This window comes from Myiozetetes cayanensis, unplaced genomic scaffold (genome assembly GCF_022539395.1).
Source record: "Myiozetetes cayanensis isolate MyiCay16 unplaced genomic scaffold, myiCay2020 scf23, whole genome shotgun sequence".
NCBI classification, from domain to species: Eukaryota; Metazoa; Chordata; class Aves; order Passeriformes; family Tyrannidae; genus Myiozetetes; species Myiozetetes cayanensis.
Genome location: NW_026087445.1, coordinates 9,333,719 through 9,357,962, shown reverse-complemented (window position 1 = coordinate 9,357,962; position 24,244 = coordinate 9,333,719). Strand labels below are relative to the sequence as shown.

Here is a 24,244-nt window from a genome sequence, read left to right as displayed (position 1 = left end):
GCAGAAGCATTAACTGAGCCTCTGCAAGCGCTTCAGCTAATGGCAATTGCTCAGGTAAAGGCAGCTCAGAAACAATTACAGCCACTACACGGAAAGGAAAACATCCCCCAATCCACATGATGGCCTTTAAGGATCCTCTTTGGAAACAGAACTCAGAATTCTCCATCAGTGCAGAACCATTAGGATCAGTCCCTGCTGCTGAGGAACAGAGGCACAGGGCAAGGCAGTGCAAATTCATGGATGCACAGAGGGCTTTTCCTGTCCGTGCCTTGGTCTCTCAGCTCCTGCACCCTGTACCTCTCACCTGCATTTTCTCAGTGTTCCCCAGCTCGTTTCTCTACAGCACAACTGTTCCCGAAGCAGGGGCAGGGAGGGCTGAAGCACAGACCTTGTCGGCAGGCCCACGTTTTCCTGTCAGACTGCACATTTTCCCAATTTCGGGCTTTTACTGCATTAGACAAGTTGGTATCATAACTGCAGCTATCAGTTAATGGAGTGCAAGAGCAGAGAAGCAGGTGGATTCATCCCACTTCAGAGGCTATTCATGGGACAACAGGTAGCAGTCTGAGTGCCAGCAGCAGCCAGAGAGATCACTAATTACTATGTGCCTTCTACACTTACATCTGACTCAAAGCCCAAGGTAATTAAAGGCAGCCAGCAATTACAGTAGCTTCGGTTCAGGCCCATGGAGAACACGCTCCAGGGAGCTCAGCCCTTCCATGTGTCAGCAGGTTGTGACAGCCAGGACATTGCCAAAGGTCAGAAGAACTGTGGAGAGAGGGAGTAAGTCCTGAATGACACCTGTCCAGTGAGTTAAAACACTAGACAGGGCAAGCTTTGAGGGAACTTTTATGTCATCTGTCCTGTCGTTAGAGAGAAGCAAAGATGTGGTTGCATTTTACTTTTCCACAGCAACAATACAAGCACAGAACAGCAAACAGATGGAGGTGTCATAACAAAGTGTGAAACAGAAAAAAAGAATCAAGTGAGAGCCCCTCTGCTGGAGATCCTCGTGCTGTGAAATCCTGACTGTAGTGACCTGTCAGAAAATTGCCTCAATTACTGCAGGTTGAGAGGAGCACAGGTCCGTAACCCCAGAGCCAGAGGGCTCTGACAGCCCCCAGGGGTGGGTTCAGGCAGGTCCTGAACTGGGCAGGGCTGCAGCAGTGCCACAGCAGCCCCGGGGGTGGGGTGGGGTCAGCCCTGGGAGTGCACTGCTGGCAGGACTGTTCTGCCACTTCTGAGCACTGGAGCTCTCCAGAGGGGCCAAGTGACAGAGCAGTGCTTTGGGTTGTTTGTTTTTGGGGGGGAAGTGGGGAAGGTACAGAAGAGAAAACATCCCCTCAGTGGAAGGAATTAAATGTTATCAAGATAAAGTGGAAAAGGCTTAACATGGACTCTCAAAGACTGTGTCCCCATGACAGAGGTTAGCAGAGCAAACCTAGCAAGGTTTAGCTGAGCAGTATGGATTTGGAGGGATACACTGTCTTACTGATAAAACGAGGGTTTGGAGATGTTACAATTTAGTCTTTTTTTTGCCAGGAGATCCTTCATTAAAATTGCTGTAAATGGTAAGTTGTTCAACTAAAGAAGAGGCTCTTCCTGCCACGAGCTGTAGAAGGACATTAGCTTTCAATTCTGTTTTTGAAGAACGTTTCAGATATTGATTTCTACCTCATGCTCAACATAAGTTACGTTTTCTTCACAGTTCTGGTGCTCAGAGCAGAAAGAAGCAGCATTTTCCTGAATCTCTGAGCAGATGTCTTTTAACACCATGTTCTCTGACCAAGTCATCCCAATACTTCTCCACCCCATAACCCAGCAGCCATAACAAACCAAAGTCTTTGGCAATACTGAATTGCTCAAAGAAATCTGAGCCTTCTCTCTGTTCTTAGCTCTCCCTCAGGGCCCTGAGTGGGTTGCAATAGCACAGACAGTTGCTCTAAATAGCTTGGATCCAAACTCTGCTTGATGGTGATTAAATACATAAAATGTTACCCGTCCAACGATTGAAACACAAAGGCCCAGAGCACCTCAGCAGTGCTTTCCACACAGAGCAATTACAGCACTGGAAATACTGGAAACACCATCCTGGGATCCAGGCACAAACTACTGCTCTGAAGGGAAGGAATCCGGAACAGACAGGAACAGTGAGAGAGGTCAAATGGGAGACTGCTTCTTTCCCCTGTAATTCCAGGTGTGAGCCACTGTTTTTGCAGATCTGTCTGAGAAAATACACATTACAGACACTCAGTTACCACAGACACTGTCCCCAGAAGGTATGACAGTCTAGGCCATCCAAGGCAGAGGTTTTTACTGATCCTGAGAGATCTGTACCCTGCGGAGAATAGGGTTTTTTCCTTTGAAAAGGCTTTACTTTATGAAGATGTTGCTAACAGAGGAAGTGAAATCTGATACTGCAAATTAATTAGACTTTGCTATATAGTTATACTTTTTCCTGGTACAATACTAATCCTGACAGCTGGCTCTGAACAGCATCTTGGTAGTGGTTCTCAGGAGCTGCTGACTCACTGGGCTCTGATCCTCACTGTTCCAACAAACTACACAAAAAGGCAAAGCAAAAGCACAGACAAGGCAAAAACCATCTCTGGCTCATCAAGTAATTTAAATACATGAAAGTAAGTGTGGCTTTATAGTCCTTCAATTATGTATTGCACCTGAATTATGTATGGAGCAGAGGGCACGCAGGAATCCTGGGGGGAAGAACCAGCACTGTGCAAGAGCACTTCCTCACCAGCACCAGGCCCCAGTGTGCTCTACAACAGGTTCTCTCCAGTTTGATGGAATTCCAGGACACTCTGCACACCCATTTCACTGCAAGGACCTGTCTCATACACCTCAGAAATCCCTCTGCCCCCTCAAAAGAGAACATTTACATTGCTGGTGAGCAAAAACTCTCTCCTATGTCCTGCTGTACTCTTATTTAGGCTGAATGCTGTTCAAGAATAATGTAATCCAGAGGTACTTTAAACCTATGAAACCTACCTTATTTAATGTCAAGTGTTGAAATATAGAATAAAGACCATGCCTTTCATATCAGTCACTGGTTTTGTAATGTATGGCATTTTCCTGATCTGCACTTTTACTGTTCTGATGACTATGACTGTTTTTGCTACTCTAGTTCAATATTTACAGCTGCACCATTTTTGTGAGGGACAGAAATGAATCAACTCCTATAATGTCACATAATCAGGCTGTAAGGTCCCTCGGAAACAAAAGCCAACTTTAATCATTGTATCATTAATCAACATTAATCACGATATCAAATTCTGCCACTGTTACCTACAGTGGATCTATAATGAATGAACACATACACAGATGATCCATGAGTACAGAGACTCTGTGTTCTGTCCTTAGTTCCACTCGCTTCTTTCCATTTCCTTTGGTTTTCTATTTTCTTGTTTTCATTTTAAGCACCTCGTTGTGTATTAGACATAAACAAAGACAGACTATTCAGAGAAGTGGCAGTGGGTAAATGATTGATCCTGTGAGTCACTTTTACAGGTTGGTCTGTCCTTACCCGTTTCCACAGCCAGACATCAACAAGGGCCATGGTTCCACCTCCCCCCTACCCCCTCCTCAGGCTGGGTCTGCTCTGCCAGCACCGGCACCGCCGCCCTGCTCAAGGTGACTCTCCGCGTGATTTCTTGGCTCCTCATTAACCACGAGACATATTTATAGACAAATTAAAGATTCAAACTTAAACATTTATTCAGCTAATCGCCCTGAGTTCTAGTAGAATAAACAGTGTCAAATCAATTCATTAGCTCAGGGGTTTGTGACGATCTAACACGTCCTTTTCCTGTTCCCTCTCCGTGGTGTCGCGTCTCACACAAGAGTTAAAACATCAAACACTGGCACAGCTCTTTATAAGGAGGAGAATAAGAAGTTCTGAACCATCAACTATTTGCTTCAACTCTCAATGAACAGAAAATGGATTTGCTGCAATAATCAAATTAGGCTTGCTTCTACACCCCTCTCCCAAAGACATCATGCCTAATCTTTCAGTATTTAGCTGCTAATTCAATTACCAGCTTACTGAGAGCAGCTACAAACACCCTGTGTGTTACTCACTGTGATCTGGACCACGTGAATGAACAGTGTTCCACAAGAGGTGCCTCTCAACACCTGCTCTGGGGGATCTTGCAGTCCCTCACTTCAGGAAAAGCTGCATATTTTATTCTTTAAAGGTGCTACAACAGCTATGACTTTATGCAGTACGTTCTCTGCATGTTCAGATCACACAAATCTCACCAGGTCAACCAAACCCCTCTTCCCCTCCCTGCCAGGCCATTCATCAACCCCCTATTATTGCAGCACAGCATCATTCTGCCCTCAGTATTCCAGACCTGCCTTCGTGCACTTTGGCCCATTTCCCTTATCCAGACCCTGCAGACTCTTCTGCTTTTCAAGTAATTAAGCACTTAAGCTTTGCCAGTGCATTTTTATTTGCAGTTCCCACATGTTTTCACTGGAGTGGACACATGCAGGATGGCACACAGTTCGAAAGGAGGGGTGTGACAGGCTGGGCAGGGCTGCAGAGCACGTGGCCCCACACACTGTGCCCTTGCTGAGCACAGCAGGGCTGTGACAGTGGCAGTGGCACTGAATGAGCTGAATGAGCCACAGACCCTGCCATGGGACACTGGCACTTGGGGTTTGGTTGTTGCTGGGGTTTTTAACCCCAAATCTCCACCACCTTTCAAGTGGTAAAGCACCTGAATTAATCAGAGGCAGCTCTGAGAGAGCAGCAGGTATGATTTCATGCACTTTTGCCACATGGATGCCTTTCAAGGCCAGCATGGTAAATCTGCCTAGAAATCATTTTGCCTTTACAGGATCTGAATAAGAATGCTCACACCCTGTTCTAGTAAAAACAGAAGCAGAATTACAAAGTGAGGAAAGAGCAATTTCCAGGATAGGGCACAACTCACAGACTGCAGGAACAGGTCACAGTGGACAATCTTCTGGTGTCAGTCCTTTCCAAGTCTCAGACCTCTGCAGAAGCAAAACAGAGATCCAACAAATTAAAATGTTTCTGAATTAAAATACAACCCAAACCATCCCATCCTGGGTACTCCTACTCTTCCCCTTTAAATTTCCCACAGAACAGTGTTTTGTAGCTGCCAATCGTGTGACCTTGCTGGAAGTGGCTAAGCCAGAGATCAATTAGTGAGCAGAGAACAGAGGAGCAGCTTTGCCTGCATTGTGCCTGTCCCCTGGGAAGAGCAGCTGTGCTTCAGGGAAGGAGCAGCATAACCCTGCAAGATTGTTATCCAGCAGGAGTGCTAACACAGGTTGGGTACTAATGCAAGATGCACAGTGCAGCAGAATGGAGAGGAAACTGGAACATCTCCTTTTGCCTTTGACTTGCACATTTTAAATTTTCCAGTAATATTAAAATACTTTAATTTTGCACATAACAAAACCTCGTTACACTAAATGATACCCACAGCAAATACATGCTGGCTTCAAACACATAAATTATGAATCGAGCTCTCTAAACCCTCAGGAAACCCCCAGCACCCCCCATTCCATAGAGAGGATGAAGAAAGCACAGAAGGATTCTGAGACTCTGCTGTGTTCCCCAGCAAAGCCCAGTGAAGGGGATTCCAGGTGTGCAGCCAAGGGCCCTGACTGCTGAAAGCTCCAGAGCCCAGCTGTGGGGCTGTCCACTGAGGAGACAACTGCTGACTGACAGAGCTGTGCTCAGGACTGCCTGCACTCCAGCTCCTTACTATTTAAATGAGCACATAAATATTTCACATACAACTTAGCCGAAAATAAGCCACCTGCCTGGTTACTACAACGCTGCAACAGCCTGTTTGCCTTAATTTGTAGGCAACCCAAATGCTGTTTGTGAGACACACTACTCCATAAGGCCTCCCAGAAAAAAACTCAGAGATCAATAGTCCTTAAATAAGTAATCAGATGAGCTGAAATAATTTAAGTCATCAAAGAGCAAGCAGGATAAATAAAAAGTCATAACTCTGAACATTTGCATCTAACAGAATTTTTACATTTATTTGAGTTAACTGATAGAAAGGCTGAACACCAAAGGAGGAGGCAGAACTGCTGCACAGCATCTGTAACAGGAGAGCAAAGCAGGATACCACTACATACTTGCACTGAAGTCATTTGGCAGGTTAATTAAAATAAAAGATATAAGATACATCAACAGTCTTCAGCTTCCCACACCTAGTGCAAGAGAACTTAGGTCAAAAATCTGAAGGGAAGCTTCTAATCTAAAGCAGGAAGCAAAGAGAACATGGTGTGTAAAGAGGCATGTCTACACTAAACGTGAGAAAATACATGTACAATATACTCTCCCAGAATATTCCTGTTCAAATCCTGACATTTTGGACTTGCACTGGGGCAATAAGCCCAGTGGGAGATCCACTGGGAGATCCTTTGCTGGGGAATGCTCAGTTGAGGGATGTCTGTTCTTCCAGACACTCGGGCTGTCCAGGGGACCATCTTTACAGACTGAGGGAAATTGGATACACTTCCAGCTGGAACTGATAGCCAGCACTGCAGTCTCCAGAGCTCCTACACCCAATCCTTCACCGTGTTTCAGCAGACACAGGAGCTGTTTCAGTCACAGCTCACTGCCATGCCCAGCTACCAAACATCCACCTCTAGGGGACATCTTGGCCTATCACAGTTGATGAGATGAGGTTCATGCCCCATGGAATATGACCCACATCTGCTGCAGGTCTGTCTCCCATTTATCCCATCATGTGACAGAACGAGCTCAGCCCAGCAGCTTCCTGGGCACATGGAGGGAGGAATGTCAGCCATGGAAAGGTTCCCCCTGGTTTGTGCACCGTGAGGATCTCAGCACAGCACCACAGAGCACACAGAACAGACTGAAGAGCAAGCCTTCTGCTGTGGCTGTGCTCAAAGGGACCTGCCAGCACCCCTTTGCCACATCCAGGCTTTAGACCTTCCCTGTCTGCTCTGGAGCTGGAACCCCTTTGAGAAGCACCCACGCTCTGACAGGGTGCTCAGAGCCACCGTGCCACGCTGGCTTTGGGCACCACTGCACTCAGGAGACACCTCACCAGCTTCAGCAAGGTCAGTGTTTGATCCCAAGGGTACAGCTTGTGAGTGTTTTCCAAGTGCCATTGAATTCTGGCTGTGTCTCACAAGGTTTCTGATGAAGTTACAAAACTACTTCATTATAACCAAAATTCCCATTATAGCAAGATTTTTAGACCAGATTTCTAACCACAGTTCAAAGCAAGACAATTACAGTTGTTCCCAAGAGTTCTCCACTGTCTGCTGATGAAAATTAGTCTTGGTAAAGGGTTTTAAATTATGATGACTGTACTGCCAGCTGCACTCAAACAAACTCTGATCCAAGTTCTAGGCCTAAGGGTCATCGATTGACACTCAGCTACTGCTTCCATCAAAAAAATACTGATTGCCTAGACAGAAACAGGTCTGGGAAGAAGAAATCCTGCAGTTCAAAAACCAAAGAGGGAAGAACCCAAAACCACTGAAAACAAAAACTTTTTGTACCAGAAACAGATTGAAAACAGAAAGAAAATTAGCATTTAGGAATGAAAAAGCCTATTCACTGTTGATGTTAAATACAACACCCGCCGAGAGAGAAGCTGGGTTTATTTTTGATAGCAGCATAAACATTAAAGATAAGCCAAAAGCATTTAGAAAATACGGGTGCAGTACAAAGGCTCATGTGATGAGAGCTGTTTTGCTTTGAATCTTGACCTGGAAAACCTCTCGTGTGACAGAGGCTCTTTTCAGTGCAGTCACAGTCCTGCCTAGTTGCTCTGCCCATTAGTGATAAAAAGGCCACCCAAGTTGTTTCTACTTCGGAATGATGGCAAGTTTTCAATCCTAAACTTCAAAGGAAAAAAAATCCCACCCTAACACATCTGTCTAAGGACCTGCAGTAAACTCCTGTCATCCCTTATCTGGTCCAATCAGGCTCTTCCCTAACCAACAACCCTTCCAGCTGTACCACTGTTTTTCTAGGAAGGACATACATATCGCCCCAAATATTTATCTACTTGCCACTGATACAAATGAAAATTTATATTGATCTGAGCTAAACATGTAACATATCCTACCCCCAAACGGGCAAACAGCTGACCTGCAGATGGGTTCAGCATGGCTGGTAACATCTAAGTGCAAACCACATCAACCCCAGCCATCTGAGGGTTAAGCACTCCCAGAAGCACATCCCAAATGCAAACTAGAAAGTACAAAGGCCGACAACTGGGAACTTCTGTGAAGTTCAGTGCAGCTTTGGATGCCTGTTCACACAGTGCAGAGGGTCTCCAGACCACGCTCATCTCTGCAGCTCCGTGCACTGAACTGCTCTGAGTTCTGTTGTGGCCACCAGAAGAGAGTTCTCCACATTCAGCAGCTGCCAGAAGGGGTGAGAGCACAAGCAGTGCCTGGGGGAGCACAGCCTGCAGGAGAGCTGAGCTGCCAGCACGGCTGAGCTGCGTCCCCCTGTGCCCCAAACAGCACCTCTAAGGACGGGGTGACAGCCCCTGTGTCTGCTGAGGGCTCACTCCACACAGCTGCCCCTGACAAAGCAGGCCGGGGGGGATGGCAGGGTCACACCACAGGGCTGGGAGGTGAGGCTGCCTCACCCTCCAGCAATTCACCGGCTGGCTGGAGGAACACTCTGTACCACGGCTCTGCACGGCTCAGACACAGCACACAAAGAAGGGAAATCAGAAAACTAACAAGCACAGCAGCACATATTGAGGCATGCACTCTCTTTTTTAACCTAGACCTTTGTTGGTTTTAATAATTGATATAAAGTAACAGATGACTCACTAATTGCACTTCTAAATTGTAACCCAACCTGGAATCAATCACACATGGCATAACTTCTGTTCTTATTTGAAGCTAAATCCACCACAGTGCCTGCTGTAGCCTCTCTAATAATTGCATTAGTCATAACCTGAAAGTATTTCCCATTTCCTTGGTTCCAGTTTTGCTTTTCAAGCTCATCCTCGTCCCTCTCGTTAAAGAGACCTCTGAAATGTCCCCCCACAGCACCTCCCCTGGGGCTGGGAGAGCCCTGTGTGACATTCCATGGTGTGATTCCTCCTCTCCCAGGCTCTGATTTTCCTCTAGTACCATTTTATCTCCTTTGCTCTAGTCACACAATCAGTCAGGGCTGTATCAGATATTAGCAAGCCCTGTGTAAAACTCTTGCTAATGAGTTATGTACACAAGTGAGTGCCAGATTTACCCATGCCAGCTTTTGTGTTGCAGCACTAATTCTCAGTTTTTAAGTACCCTCTACACTTGATACTCCCCTGCTTGACTCTCTCACTTCTATGCCCAAGATATACTTTAAAATAAAAGTGAATACATATCTTGTAAGCATTTTTCAGAATAAAACTCTTTGCCCTATCAATGCACAGATTAACCACCTAGAAATCCGGGGCCAAACAGAAACAAAGGCAGAATGAAATGAAAGAAACGAACAACAGCTGGGATCAAATGTACACAAACCAAGGCAAACTCCAACACCTAGCAATGATGCAAAGTCAAGCAAGTTCCTTTACAAATTCTCCAATTATTAGTTCATTTTAAGTCCTTGTCAAGCTTATGAGACTTAATTTCCCATGCAAAGCCAGCTTTTTCTGTGGAGATTTTTAAAAGACACGCTCATACAGTTATTTTTTCCAATTCAAAGTCTGTCCTCAGCTATCTGTGCACAAATCCCATTAACTTCAGTGCATGTCTAAAGGCAGAATTTGAAACCCGTGAAGAACTGGGTCACTGGACAATGGTGAGTCTCAAGCAGAGATTTCTGAGTTATCACAAGGAAAAGATCCCTCTTCCCTCGGGCACTACGAGAGCATTCCCACTTGTCTGTAAACAATGCCAACCACTTGAAATGTGATCGGCTGCATTTCATCCTTGCTCACTTGGGTTTCCATTCCCCTGCTCACAGCCATTCAGCCCTTACCGTGCTGTTTGCAGCTGCCACCTCATCACCCCATGCCCCCGGGGCTGTCCCTGCCCAGTGCCCACCTCACTGCAGGGCAGCACAGCTCCTGGAAAGGCTCCCTCTGCTCCTCGGGGTTACCTGGTGCCCAGGACAACTCTTTCACATGCTGGTCATTTACACCAGCTCCTGCCTGGCCTCTGCCTTTTATTTAACAAATAATCAAATTGCTTTCTCACACCGATCAAACACAGCACAATCAGGCTTGAGATCTACGAGCAGGAAAATCAGTCCAGGAAAAGAAGATTTTTTATAAAATAATTCTACATTTAATGTGTCAGTAAACATCAGTGAAATAATAGTCTTCAGCCACCAACTCCTGGTCTCTGCACTGACATCTCAGATCTGTTTTATTCCATTATATACATCCTATAGTGCTTGAATCCATCCTGACCATCTCCAGTTAGGAGACACAAAGAGACAGGACAGGGCACTGTGCAGTATTCAGAATTTGACTGTGAATTCCCTCTCCACACTCACACCTCTCCAGCCCCTGGGATTCCCTCATTTGTCCAAGGGATGCAGGTAACACTCAAGAATACGTGACAATATCTTAGCTATCTCTGTGAAAGAACCTGTAGGAAACACACATTATTTTCATCACAGCTATATATTTTAAAAAGTAATTCTTTCTATGCCAGTATTTTTACCAAGAAAGAGCATGATTATTGTTAATTACTTGAACTTTCATCAAGGTATCTCTAATTTCATGGTGCTTTTGGCACAATTCAATCCCTAGCTCTTATTGACTACACTTAGAGCTATAAATTCAATTTTCTTCTTTTTATTCCATGAAGCCTAAAGACAGATGTTAACTTTCTTCCAAACCTCAGATGTTCTTTTCCTTGTTAAATTTATATCCTTGTACTGCAGCGCCAAAGCTCTTTCAATCCCCTGTATTCTAAATTAATCCATCAATCCCCTTTCCTCTGTGTTTTTGCCCTTAGCAAATCATTAGCCCAAGGGAGAACTCAACAGAAAAATTCAAGATTTCACTCAGACCACAGCTGAAAACATCTTTCTTTACCTCTGCAATAACTTCACTACCTGAGGTGCCATCTCTTGCAGGTTTTCCCTCCTCACTGCATTTCCTGCTGTGCTGCCACTCATTTCACAGCTGCCCCTTCCCATCCCACCATCTCCCCCAGCTGCCTTCCTGGGGGCTGTATTTGTGCTGTGTTTCTGTTTCCTGTAACCAATTTCAAATGAAAACATTCTCATGTGAAGTCCTTGGACAAGTCCTTGATTTCTATCTATTATCTTCTGTCTCTTTTCAAGGTCCACACTGGTATTTTAAGGTCACACAGGAGATTTTGGCTAAACTCATTCATTGCTTTGAAATCTCTCAATTCAAGACATGAAAGCAGTAACATATTCCTCCTCTTTGTTTCTCCTTTCAATCCTCAAACATGATGAGATAAAAGTCTGTTACAAAGGCAGAGTTATTCTGACTGTTCAGAACCAGGGTGACACTCCAGCCACAGCCTTGCAAAGGAGTACACAAAATAAAAGTTTAATTGGAACAAGCTGGACCTCTTACTGCATGTAAAGTTATTAATGCACACGTGCTTTTCCTTCCACTCTAATGCTGAAATCACTTCCATTTTTGAATGAAAGTTACTGTTTCACTTCAGCACCACAAATCTCCTGATCCTACAGCCTTTGGCCAAAGTTCCCTCCCAGGCTGCTCCAGCGCAGCACGTTGGGTGCTGATTATTTTGGAACAGAGCTCCCCAGTCAGCAGTCTTTCATCTTCACAGCCTATGTAAAATCAGTTTTGAAAGGTGTGAAAAGTGATACCAGACACGATTGCCACGTGCTCCAACGCTGAGAGCAGGGTTTGAAAAGGCACTTAACCTGGAGAACCTGGCAGAAATTCTCACACACTCGTTTATGTATCGGCCATTTGAGTGTGGAAGCACATGGAATGTTGAAGGGATACGAAGTTCCCTAAAGGTTTTAGGGAATGCACACCCAAAGAAGAAATAACACACCAGACTCATCCCTTCCTCCTCATACCTAAAGGTTCTGCCTTGCCAGGGCTGCTCTGGAGCCTGATGAGCATCAGTGCTGGGAGCTCCTCAACTCCACAGCCACGTTCTGGGATTGGGAAGAACTGTCCCAGGGAGATGAAAGCTTTCTCGAATCCCCCTGTCTTGATCTCTAGGAGAGAAAGATGGAGATCATTGAACCCCACATCACTTGTGCAGCCCGACCTGCCCGAGCACATCCCAAAGCTGCCTTGATTTCACCCTGCTCAGACAACGGCTGAGGGTTCCACACTGCACAACCGCCCCCATGGAAACGCTGTTCCTGGGCTCAGCCCGGAAACCTGCTCCCTCTGCACCGCTTTGGGTGCCAAACCCACCGGGGCCGAGCGCGGTGTGAGGGGCCGCGGCCCTGTCCCCCTCACGCCGCCCCCCTCCCCTCGGCGCTGTCCGGCCCAGCCCGGGCCCCCTCAGCCTCCGGGCCTCCCCGGCCGGCGGGGAGGGGCGGGGCAGCCGGCGCTGTTGGCAGCCCGGCCGTGCCGGTGGCGGTGCCGCCGCCCGGTGCCGAGCGGGGCCGGCCCTGCCCTCACACACCTGCCCGCCCTCTGCCTGCGCTGCCGGCGCCCGCCACGCTCGCGCTACGCCGTTTGCGCAGCGGGCGCCCTCAGGTGCGGCGGCCGCGCTGACGACACTACGGAGAGTCCGTAACACGCACCGAGCTCTCCGGGGGCTCAGCGCAAGGGGCGCTCCCAGGTGCGGCCTGCGGGCGCTCGGGGCGGCGGCGGGGCGGCAGGAGAGGGGGCGCGGGTGGCGGGGGCCGGGCCGGGCCGCCCCGGGGCAGCGTTGCGGGGCCGGGCGGGCCCGGCGGGCGCTGCGCCGTTGGCGCTGCCGGCGCGGCCTGTACGCCGGCGGCGCAGGGCGCGCTCAGGTGCAGGAAGGGGCGGGCGCCGTTGCCCGGCAGCCGCAGCCTATGGGGGCGCGGGGCGCGGTCACGTGCGCAGCCCCGCTCGGCGCTGCGGAGCCGGAGGAGCGGACGGGGCGCGCAGCCGGGACGGGGCCGCGCCGGGGCCGAGGCAGCCGGGGCCGCCGCCGAGCGGGGTGAGGCGGGCGGGCGGCGGGGAGGGGTCGGGGCGGCGGGGCGGCCGTGCCCGGGCGCCGCTCCTCCCACTGCACCGGGCACTGCGGGCAGCGGGCAAGGGCAGGACGCGGCGGGGCGGGGGCGCTGCTGCGCGCGCGGGGGCCGGGGGCTGCGCGGGGCGCGGGCGGGGGCGGCGGAGGGGCGAGGGCTCGGCGGCACCGGGCGCGTTACCGGTGCGGGGCGCGTTACCTGTGCGGGGGCGTTACCTGTGCGGGCCGCGTTACCTGTGCAGGGGGTTACCTGTGCGGGGCCGCGTTACCTGTGCGGGGTTACCGTGCGGGGTTACCTGTGCAGGGCGCGTTACTGGCGGGGTTACCTGTGCGGGGGGGTTACCTGTGCGGGGGGCGTTACCTGTGCGGGGGGGTTACCTGTGCGGGGCCGCGTTACCTGTGCGGGGCCGCGTTACCTGTGCGGGGCCGCGTTACCGGTGCGGGGCCGGGGCGGTGTCCCGGGCGCTGTCCCCGGCCCCAGGTGCGGTGCGGACGGGGATGCTCCGGCACTGCCGCGGTCGGAGCGTTCCCCTCCGGATCCCGCGCGGGCTCCCGGCGTTGGGGACCCCCGGCTGTGTTTTGGTTCATGGTTTGTTTGGGTTTTTTCCCCGTTCATTCCGCGTTCGCCATGCACTGGATTTTGGTAATCATTAACCCGCTATTTCTTTCTGGAAGTGCGAGTGTCAAAGGGATGTCCAGGGACTGATACGGGGGCTACTGAGCAGAGCAGAACTCGAGTTTTGAGTCAAAGTAGAAATATGCATTATCTGGCTAAATGTGTTATTATTTATTTACATGGGTCTGAAAATGGTGCCATGTGATTTACAGAAAGAAGAGAACGAAGTGTTCCAAACAGCTCCTGCACAGGGCATGGCAGAATAGAAAATTTGTAACATGGGGGGTCCTGGATGTTTCTGAATTACTTTTTTTTCATTATCTGTGTCCTATAGTTCATTAACAATTTTTAAAAGTTTTATCATACTTTGTCCTGGAAACTCATAAATGCTAAGTGTGGTTAAAGTGGAGACAGACTTAAGTGGGGATTCTTGTCAGGAACATCAGGTATTTCAGATCTCCAGTTCCAAAAAATGTCTGTGAAACTGTAAGTTAATTAAAATAGCTGGGCTATTTAACTTAATTTAAAATAGCTGGGTGTTCTAACAAGCATTTGAAGCCTGGCCTTGTAGGGTAAAGGCAGAAAATGAAAATAGCTCCATTCATGCACAATACTTTCTAACATCCTTAGAAAGAACAGAGAAGGAAGGACTATTTGCAAACCTTGGTCTGGTTTTCTTTGATTTTTAAGACATGGTAACCATTTCTGAGACCCAAAGGAAGCAGCACTGGAGGCAGAGAGGAAGGAAGGAAGGAAGGAGGATGGAGCAGTGCTGTCTGTACTTGGAGGGGAGGCCATAAAAACTTTTGGAATGGGAAGGGAGGAAGGCCTGGGGGTGTCTCTGGAGAGGCTGCAGTGTCTGTCCCTGCGTGGGGACAAGGCTGTGTCTCACAGTGGGATTTCCAAGAATTTCAACAGCCCCCTCTTCAGTGGCCCATCAGAAAGGTGGAAAAGCTGGGTGTGTTATTTCCTGCGGGTGCAGAGAGGAAGGAGAAATCCGTGTCAGCAGGCTGGGGCTGGCTGCAGCTCCTGCTAAATTCCTGGTCGTTTTTAGGAAGTTGGACTTGCCTCTGGAAGTTCTTGGCATGTCGCGTTTTCTTCTCCCTGAAACTTTCCAGTCGTTCTCCTGTGCTTGGTGTTGGTGCAGAGTGAAGGGAGAGCTGTGGAGAAGAGTGGGTAAGGATTGCTAACGGCCAGGGTTTCGTGTTTTCAGTTCTCTGTTTCTCAGATCCCGTCATGGATGGTGCCAGTCTGGTGCTGCTTTGGCATTTATAGTTCAAACAGAATCTTTAGTCTTGCTGATTTTGTTAGTCCTGATTTTATAAAGGGGTTTTATTTGCTTGGGCTCTTCATCCAGCCTAGTTGTTATTACTGAACTATTGGCAGTGTTGACATCTCTGCACAAAGATGGTGCTGATGAAGTGCCAGTTCTTGCTCCATGTGGCTGACAGGCTAAATAGGGGGTGGAAGTCTAGGACTTAACACCTTGGGAAAGTGGAGAAGATTCCATCTAGAAATATTTGTGCTGGGGGCTGGAGGAGCCCCAGGGGTAACTCTTGAGAATGGTGCTGAAGAAGTGACCAAATCCAGCCTTGTGGTTTGTCCTGAAGGAATTTTGGGTATGACTGGTTCCATAGCAGAGGTTCAGAAGCAGGAGAAGGAGAGTAAGCAGATGGAAGGTACAGCAGAAGATGGCATAAGGCAGGCTATGCCAGGCCTAAACGTTAGAGAAACAGTTTAAACTGCAGTGGCTGTGGGGATTTTGGTGACCCTTGTTTCTGACCTGTAAGCAGCTTTTCCCTGGATGTTCATTCGGTAACGCGATGCTTGAGGTCACAGAGCTCTCTTTTGAAGCCCCTCAAAGGCCTGTGGGTGGACTGAGATTTTTTGGGGGTTTGAACTGTGAAATCTTGTTTGGAAATAAAAAAAATGTTTAAAAAAAGTAGTCAAAGGAGCTGCTTCATGTTGTGAAAAACCTCACTGTAGAATCATAAAAGCTGCAGTTTTTCCACGTTGCTTTGGAAGCAGCTGAACTTTGTAACTTGGCATGTAAATAGAGCTCTTTGAAGAGCACATCCATGGCTGGAAGGAGGGGAGAGGGAAAGGCTCTGGCTGGAGAACAAGCTTCTGAGTGTGTGAAAAGCCACGGTGAGCATGTTTGAGTATGAACACAGGGAACAGAAGTTTGTCCTGGGCTGGGGTGATGCACAGACACCTGCCAGGGGCCAGGGTGTGTGAGTGTGAATATGGAACAGTGAAACTGCGCTGTTGGTGCATCTTCTAGACTGGGCTGGCTGAGGGGGAGCGCTGGGGACAGGTGGGGGACAGGTACCCAGGAGGTTTTAGTGGCTGAGGGAGGTGCTGGGTGAGGGTGCAGAGGGTCAGTCAGCACCTCCCTGGGCTCCCTTCCAGCTCTCAGGGAGCCTGCAGTTATGGTGTCTCTCAGCATGGCATTTTGGGGTCTGTCCCTCACTTTGTGGGGTTGGGGGAGGGAGGACTTCTCTAACAACACCCACATGAGGAGCACTTGGCTGGTGTAGTGTCCTGGATTTGCTGTAACCCAGCAGTGTTGGCAAGTGAAGATTGCACTGCTGAGCGTGCTGCAGGGAGGGAACTAAAAGGAAAATTCCCATTTAAAGCAACGGGAAAAACTGATACAGACTGAGAGAGCAGAAAGATTTAAGTCTCAAACCTTTCAGTGGAAACCAGAGTTTGGGTACATTTGTTGCACTCGCAGCGTGATTTGACAAACAGAAACTTTGTACTTGATGTTTAAGGAAGCAGAAGCCTGAGCTGCCCTACCTGATATTGGCAGATAATCTTTTGTTAAAAGCAATAATTGATACAAGCTACAAGGCCAGAGACAATATTTTTTCAGTTGTACTTCTGCAGTTCTTGGCAGTAGTTTGTAGTTTGTAGTTTCTCCTTCTGATGTGCAAGTTTTTCACTGAGCACTGAGGACAGAGAACAGTCCCAGTCCAGTGTCTATTCCAGCTCACAGAGGGACAGTGTTCCTACTGAACTTCTCTGGAAACCTCAGTTCATGTCCCTTAACAAAAAACCTGCCCAGGAATCCTTACGAATTATAGGAGTGAGTAAACATGCTGCTCTTTGGATTTTTGGGCTTTATTCTGTACTAAATTACCTTTATGTTTCTGGTGGTGGAATGGGAGAGGATGGAGAACCCCTGGCTGTGCTGGGCTGTTGCCTCGTGCTCCCAGCTCTGCCTTGCAGTGCCCACCCTGAGCTTCCCTGGGTGGTGCTGGGATGGGCAGGGGTGCTGGGATGGGCAGAGGTGCTGGCTGCAGGAGGGAACACACCCAGGATGTCAGTTGTTCTGCTCTGGGGCAGGCATGGAAAGCACAGTCCTGGGCTGTTCTGTCCCTCTGCTGAACCAAGAACTCAGGGACTAAGCCAAGGGGGGATTTTCTGGCCACCTGCACATTGGCCCATTGGCTTCTCAAGTGCTGAAGGATTAATTCATGTCCCTGTTTTACACTGTTGGTTTTTCTAGAACTATGTACAACTTTGTAGCAAAATACTGCCCTAACGTGCTAGCAAATTAAAGGTGTAAATGAATGTTGAAGAGGAATAATCTGATGAAATCCATTTTAGGGGATCTCTTGGATTGTGAAATTTAAATGATCCTGCCACATGGGTTGATTTACATTAGTTCCCTTGTGTTGTGGTTTGGCATGGTGTTTAAGAACCTTAAGATGCTACTGGTGATTGACATAACAAAATGTAAATTATACGCTGTTTTTCCTAAGGTCTAATTTATCTGTCCTAAGGTTTGTGTACCAATAGTACTGAGCTCTTCTTACAGTAATGTTTCTCTTTCATGTAATGCCTACACAGGGGAATTAAATTACTCTTAATTGTATGCTGAAAAAGAAAATAAAATTGGGGTATGTATGGGTATCCCAGTAAATTAAATTTCGCTGCTTCTTGTTCTTTTTGTGCATTTACTTTGACTGTATTGAAAAATTGAATGTTTGAATATCTGGTTGGGAAGAACAGTCTTTCTTGTGGGTAGCCATGAGATGTCACAGAACTTTTAGAAATATTATAAACCAGAGTTGATTAAGATTTTAGACCTTAAGCTTTGAAGTGAAACAGTGATTGATGCAGAACTTGGCACCTGGCTTGGCAGTAAATGAACTCAAAGGTGAGAATCTGGTACTGCCTCATAGAAATTGCCCCCCACTGGAGCAGAAAAGGGCAGGCTGAGTTTAGGGCCTTTCCTTCTCTCTTTTTCCTCTGATTCTTGGGAGGGGAGACACTTTGAACACATTCCTCGTTTGACTTGTCACACAGCAGATTGGAGTGTTGGCACAGCGTCTCAAGTGTTGGGCCCTCAAGAGTCTTTAGTGTTCCCTGAGACACAGGGATGATGTTCCATGGGGAAATGTTTGTCCTGAGCTATTGGACTGGGTGGAGAATGGGATTAGGGAAGATTTTGTTGGGGTCGGTCTCAGTGGGCAGCACCTGCCCTCTGGAAAGGCACCAGCACCCCAGGTGTGTGGGAGGCCAACCCCCCATCCCCTCTGCAGCTGCTTTGTGTCCCACATTGGGCTGGGCCAGAACTGGCCCTGCACAGGCTGGCACTGCCAGGAGGGTCTTCTTGGGCATCACCCTGGGAGGATTAGATCCATGGACTGTGCAGGTTTTCATTAACCATAACAACAGCTGACACGTTACCGGTGGATCTGCTGAGTAACTGTGTGTTAGAATTGATCAGTTCTGAGGCTGCACGCACAGAACTGCTGTTTGTGTGTTCATTCTCTGGCCATGGTGGGGAGAGGTGGCAGTGGCCCAGCCTGCATGGCTGGTTTTTCCAGCTGAGGAGGCTCTGTGATGCTCTGGTAGGTGTGTGACTGATGCTCAGTCTGGGTGAAGACATCCATCTTCCAGTATGAAGACAAGTGGAAGAATCAGCCATTTATTCCTGGTCTCTGATAAATTTGTGCTGAAGGGGCACTCTTTGCAGATGGCAGCTTGCTCTTTTCTCTGGATCTGGGGGCTGTAGTTTGCTCCCTGACCCTCCATGCACTTAGTGCTTTCCTCCGTGTCCCTCTCTGCTCTGCCTGATTGCTGTGTGTCTGATGGGACAATCTGGGGATATTTCCTTCAATGGAAAGGACTCTGGAGTTGCAGGGGGAGCTGCAGGTGCACAGCCTGTGACTTCAGGGAGTGAAGTACCAGGGAACACAGAGCCACTGCACAGCTGTGGTGTGATGGGACAAGCAGGGACCGTGGATCTCCAAGCAGGACATGTGAAGGGGCTGCAAGGAGTCCATAAAGGGCAGTATGGAAGACTGTAAAGTGTTTGTAGAGAAACCTGAGGAACAGAAGGTCCCCATGGGAATGTGGGAAGTGTTTAGCCCCATAAGACCATGTATTGTGGTAGGGGAGCACCCCAGAGCCAAGCCTGATTTACAGTAGATTAGTAAGAGGCATTTCGGGTTGGGCTGTACTTTACTACAGAGGTGGATTCCAGAAACCTGACTGGCTAATTTTTCTTTCTACATAAAGACAGGAAAGATGAGCTTAGGTGGGGTCTTGTTAACAGGCAACACTTTGGATGAATGTTACTTATGTAACTCCTCACCCTGAAACAAAGAGAAAGAGGAATTTGTGTGGCCTCAGTTCTTGGCCTCTGCAGTTGCTTTGCTGAACAATAAGTGCAGTGAGAACTGGAGATGGTTTTTTCCCTTAAGTAAAGAGGTTGAAATCCTACCTGAGAACCTATTGGAGCTGGTGCCTGGACTCACTGGAGTGAAGGAACTTGGGCTCATCTTATTGGCTTCAAAGACCTTTGCTAAACTGAGAAATGAGATCCCAGATGTAATCTCAAGTATCTGCTGGAATTTGTAAATGCATAGATACACACTCAGAACATTTGGTTTTCTACTCCTCTTCTACTTCCAATCCCAATCTCTTCCCCTTTGCTCTTTACCTGGTTTAGCTCAACAGAAGATGAAAGGAAAACATAAATGCCCAAGGCCTGATTTCTCCCCACCTGTGCTTTGAAGGACCCCTTTTCCATGTCACAGACTCTTAGTAATTGTCATCTTTTCAGAGAGCTGGAGCTGTTTGGTGAGCAGTTATTCAGCGTCCTAATGCTTCATGATCTCTTGATTCCATGTCTGGATAATTGGACTTGGCAAACAGATTAGGGCTTCTTTGGTTACCCAGTCATGCTGTCCAAGTCTTCAGTCATACAGAGACTTAATCTGTTCCTTTAAAGTGATCAGCTGTGCCATTTGGGTGACCTTAAAGAGCAGCACCAGGCTTGACAGGCAGTGCTGCTTACAGTGGGAACGGGGATGGGCGTCCAGGATAACTGGGAACACTCCTTCGAAAACTGGAAACTGCTAAAAAGCCCAGTGGGTAAAACCCTTCAATACTGAGCAACTCTGTGATCCAGGGAAGAGTGTCTGGTGATTAACTGCAGGTATTGATCAGGGGAGCATTTGGCCCCTTTGCAGGTTTGGCCGCTGATTTACCACACAGTTTAATTTCTTTGTGTCTGAAGTTCCCCTAAAAGATCTGAAATATTTCTCTGTCTTATAAAAACTGTTATTTTAGAACCAGTGATAACTGCACTCCAGTAAATATGGTGACAAGTGTTCTAGAAAAGCCAGGAAGAAAGGCAAATACTGGGAAAGGGGGGGAGACAAAGCTGATAACTTCTCTGCTTCTGGTGGGTGAGGGCGAAATTGGTGACTGCCAAAAATATGAGCTCAGAGAAGTAGCTTGTTCTGCTCTGAGCCCACATCTGTACACACCTCCTCATCTCTACAGATGGCCAGGAGGCTGGAGAGAGAACACAGTTGTCTAAATTTGTGTAAGAGAAAAGAATCATGACTCCCACCTTGGAGCCGCATAAGAACCTCCTGTAACCAGGGTATTTTCAACAATTTAAACCATTTCGTTGACGTTTTAGTCTTAGCAAACTGTGTGGAACCTGACACTCTTCGTAGTTGCTAAATAAGTAACTTTTTAATATTAATTTTTGTTAAAAGATGGTTGTCTGGAACTGCACTGTTTATTCCTTCAGAACTAACCTGCTAAGGAATAAATTTGATCTAGAAGTCATCTTTGCATGCCGATGCTTTAACAACTTTTAAGACACTTTTCCACTTTAGATTTTGTACTACTTCACATTTTAGAAATAACTGTCACAATAGTGATGGTGCTATCTGAAACAATCATGATAAAAGGCACAGAGATAAAAACAAAATATGTTTGCCTTTACATTTCTTCTCTACTACCATTAGTGTGGGAATGAGATTCTTTTCCCACTATTTCCATGCAGTTTGCTTTATCTTTGGAGGGAATTCAGTCATTTTCCTTGTGCTAGCCCAGGAGATAAAGGATATTGTTTAAAGCAGGTAGCTGGGAGTCAGTATTACATAAGTAGTGAACTCTTGACCAAAAATCTGGTTTTGTGGACGTGGCCTCATGTAATGAAGCGATCAAAAGGGCAGTTTAGGAAGTGCATCTTTGACAGGCCTCTGCTCCAGGCTGTTCTTTGCAGAGGGCTTGAATACTGAATGTCCCTGAGCTGGGACTGTACATGTTGCTCCCCTGAAACTGGAAACTTCCTGACCCTTCTCAAACAAACCAGCAGCGTTGTTTAACTTCTTGCTGTGGGTCAGGAGCCTGAGCTTCATGCCAAGTTTGTGCGAAACAAAGGAAAACTGCAGAGTTAAGGAAAAACTCCTGCAAAGGGTGTTTATGTGGAACTGATGAAGCTGTAACTGTTGAGAATCCACAGCAGGTTCTTAAAAGGGTCATGAGAGATGTCCTGTCCTAAACATCCTTCAGTGAATGACAGGTCTGAGCTGAGACACTTGCCAAGTGCATAGGTGCAGTGTTTTGTTCCTTAATATGGACTCTGCACATCGTGTGGAAGTCACCGTGCTACAAATGGCTCTGCTCTTTCTGTGCAGTTGGGTGGTAACCAAGCCTCTGTTTTGGTGCCTCTTGAGATGCTTCCAAGGGTGCTTTTAGTGGTGCAGCACGAGCACGGGGCCATTGTCATAACAGCATTCCACCCTCCCTGAGGAGTTGCAGCCCCACACGCAGAGGGATGAGGACACTCATCCTTCCAGCACCATGTCTACAAAACTTTCTCTCATGCCTGTGTCAAATTCCAGGAAATTTTGAAGGGGAGCAAGTGTACTGGAAGGACATCAAGGGTAAAGAGAATTCAGAAGCGTTTGCAGAGGAATGGGCAAGTAGAGCGTGGAGCTCAGCTGGTTGGGCTCGGTGGATTGCCCAGGCAGGTGGAGGCAGTCCAGGTGAAACTGTGAAAGGTTCCTTCTGGAGTATCCATTTACTGACACTTCTGCAGTTCCTGCAGGCCTGGAGTATCACTGAACTGGTGTTTCTGCAGTTGCTGTAGAGACTGTTGGCTCGGGCTGTCTCCTTGCAGCTCTCCTTCAGAGGCAGGACTGCTCGGGGAGAGCCTGGCTGGCCACGGCACTCACTGCTACGTTCACCATTTCCTCTCCCTGCGAGCTGTAATCTTTATTTTAATACAAATCCCTTGGCCAGCGTCTTTTCTTTTGCTTATAAATGTCTGAGCTGTATGTGGCACTCGCAGTGAGGAGTCCTCTTGTGCCAGAAGAACAAAGACTTGCTTTCTGCTTGTGCTGGGCACCACTGATTTGCAGTAGTTTTAGTGCCAGTTTTAGCAGGTGCACCTTGTCTCAGTGAGCTCCCTTTGCCCTCATCACACAGCACAGTAGCAAGTCTCATGCACAGCCTATAGAAAACTGAATTTTGGCAGAGAGCTGAGGAGCACAGGATTTACTGTACTTCCCCTCTCTTTCCTTTTCCCTGCTCTGCTTTCATGGTTTGTGCTCCTCTCGTGTTGCAGTTGGTGATTGTTGTAGGTCCCCTCCAGCTGAAAATACCCTAACAAACTTTGAAAAATCTCCTGAAAAGATCTAGGATCAAAGCAGCCATCCTGAATGAACTCACAGGAGTTCTGAACTGCTGTTGGATGGCTGGAGCTTCGTGAGGAGCAGACTGAAGAGACCTTGTTTGAGGGTGTGAGTGGGGTCCAGGCACGTGCACTCCTGGTCATCTGGGAGTTCCCAACATCTCTTGTGATTTGGAAGAGAGACGGTCTCAGACCCTCTGTCCTTTCCTTTTGGTTTGGGGGTTTTAGATGGCCACCTAATATCTGGTGTGAAGGCTGGGGGCTTGACTGGTTAATTTGTTTGTTTTTTAAGAGAGAGAGAAGAATCAACTCCCTTATCCTCCACAGCCTGTCCCTATGTCTCTTGAAGCTCTAAAAAACCAAGAGGCAAAGGCAGCTGCCTGTGGGTTTTTTCCTTCAAAGCCAAACCATATGGTAGAATTTGGTGTGCAGAGGGAGGTGCTCAGTGCTGAGGAGCTGCTTTACAGAGCAGGGCTGCAAAGCTTGCCCTTACCTTGCAGAGAGGCTCGTGTCCCTTGCTGGTGTCCTGGAATGTTGCTCTTGTCCTGGCTCCTGTTCCTCCCTGCCTGTGTCCTGCTGCCTGACAAAGGAGGGGCTCCGTTGTCCTCTCTGGAAAAAGACTCGAGGTCCCTGAGCCCACATCAATCTGACTTTGAAAACAGCAGAGTGCTCAAAAAATGTGATGCCTGAAAGGAGGCCACATTGTGAATCAGATTCCAGAGTTTACCACCCCACATTCAGATCCTGAATTGCTCATTTGAATCTCCTGAATGCACAGGTGATTGCTGTGAAGGTTCCCTGGGAAACTTTGCCAGGCTGACCTGTGGGAAGGGCTGTGTCCTGCAGCAGAGGTGGGACAGCAAAGGCAGTCAGGGATGCAGTGCCTGCTCCAGTGGAACTAATGAAGGGGGAGGAGGATGCTTGGTGTGTGTACTAACTGCAAAACTGCTCTTCCAAGTCCTGCCACTGCTTTACTGAGGCACTGGGCAAGTCACTTGAATCCCCGGGGTCTCTGCTAAGTGCAAAGAGTGTAACATTTACACCTGTCACAGCAATTGCAGGAGGGATGTTTGAAGTGGGGTGGAATTCTTGTGCGTGTTTTTGGTTGTTTTGCTAATAAAAGCGTGTTGGAACTTGATACTGTAATCAAAATGGAAGGGGCTGATGGGCTGTCTCTGTCACTTGTCTGAAATCCTGTGTTCCAAGGCATGATGTTTGGTTCCTAAGTCTTGCAGAGTAATAGGACAGATCATGATTGGATTGCACAAGACACATGCTGGGGCAGTTTAAAGTCTGCCAAGTTGTAATTTGCAATTTCTTGAAAATTTAGAGCAGAAACATCTGAGTGCCTGCAGAAATCATCATTCTAAATTTAACTGCTGGATTTTGTCTCTGTGAAGCATGAAGCTGCCTGGTAGTATTTGCCCACTGAATTTCAGGGACAGCCTTTCCCGGTGTTGACAGTTCTGCATTGGTGGTTCTGCTGCTCTGTGAGTTCCCAGTGCTTTAGAGCAGAATGCTCACTGAAAAAG

At 47.9% G+C, this 24,244-nt stretch overlaps 2 protein-coding genes across 3 annotated transcripts in view; one reads left to right on the top strand and one right to left on the bottom strand.

Annotated features, from left to right (window-relative positions):
• Positions 1-12,135, bottom strand: part of CRB2 (crumbs cell polarity complex component 2) — a 54,213-nt gene extending 42,078 nt beyond the window's left edge. The window contains exons 1-2 of the mRNA XM_050319886.1: positions 12,044-12,135; positions 4,956-5,019 (exon numbers count right to left, since the gene is read on the bottom strand). The gene's annotated coding sequence lies outside the window, so the exon portion shown is untranslated. The remainder of the gene's footprint in view (positions 1-4,955; positions 5,020-12,043) is intronic.
• A 611-nt stretch (positions 12,136-12,746) lies between these two features.
• STRBP (spermatid perinuclear RNA binding protein) overlaps positions 12,747-24,244 on the top strand; it is a 58,624-nt gene continuing 47,126 nt past the window's right edge. Inside the window, exon 1 of one of the 2 annotated variants that reach the window (XR_007629449.1) lies at positions 12,747-12,765. The gene's annotated coding sequence lies outside the window, so the exon portion shown is untranslated. Of the gene's footprint in view, positions 12,766-13,060; positions 13,111-24,244 lie in introns of those variants that run through there. The other variant, XR_007629448.1, reaches the window with a different exon arrangement.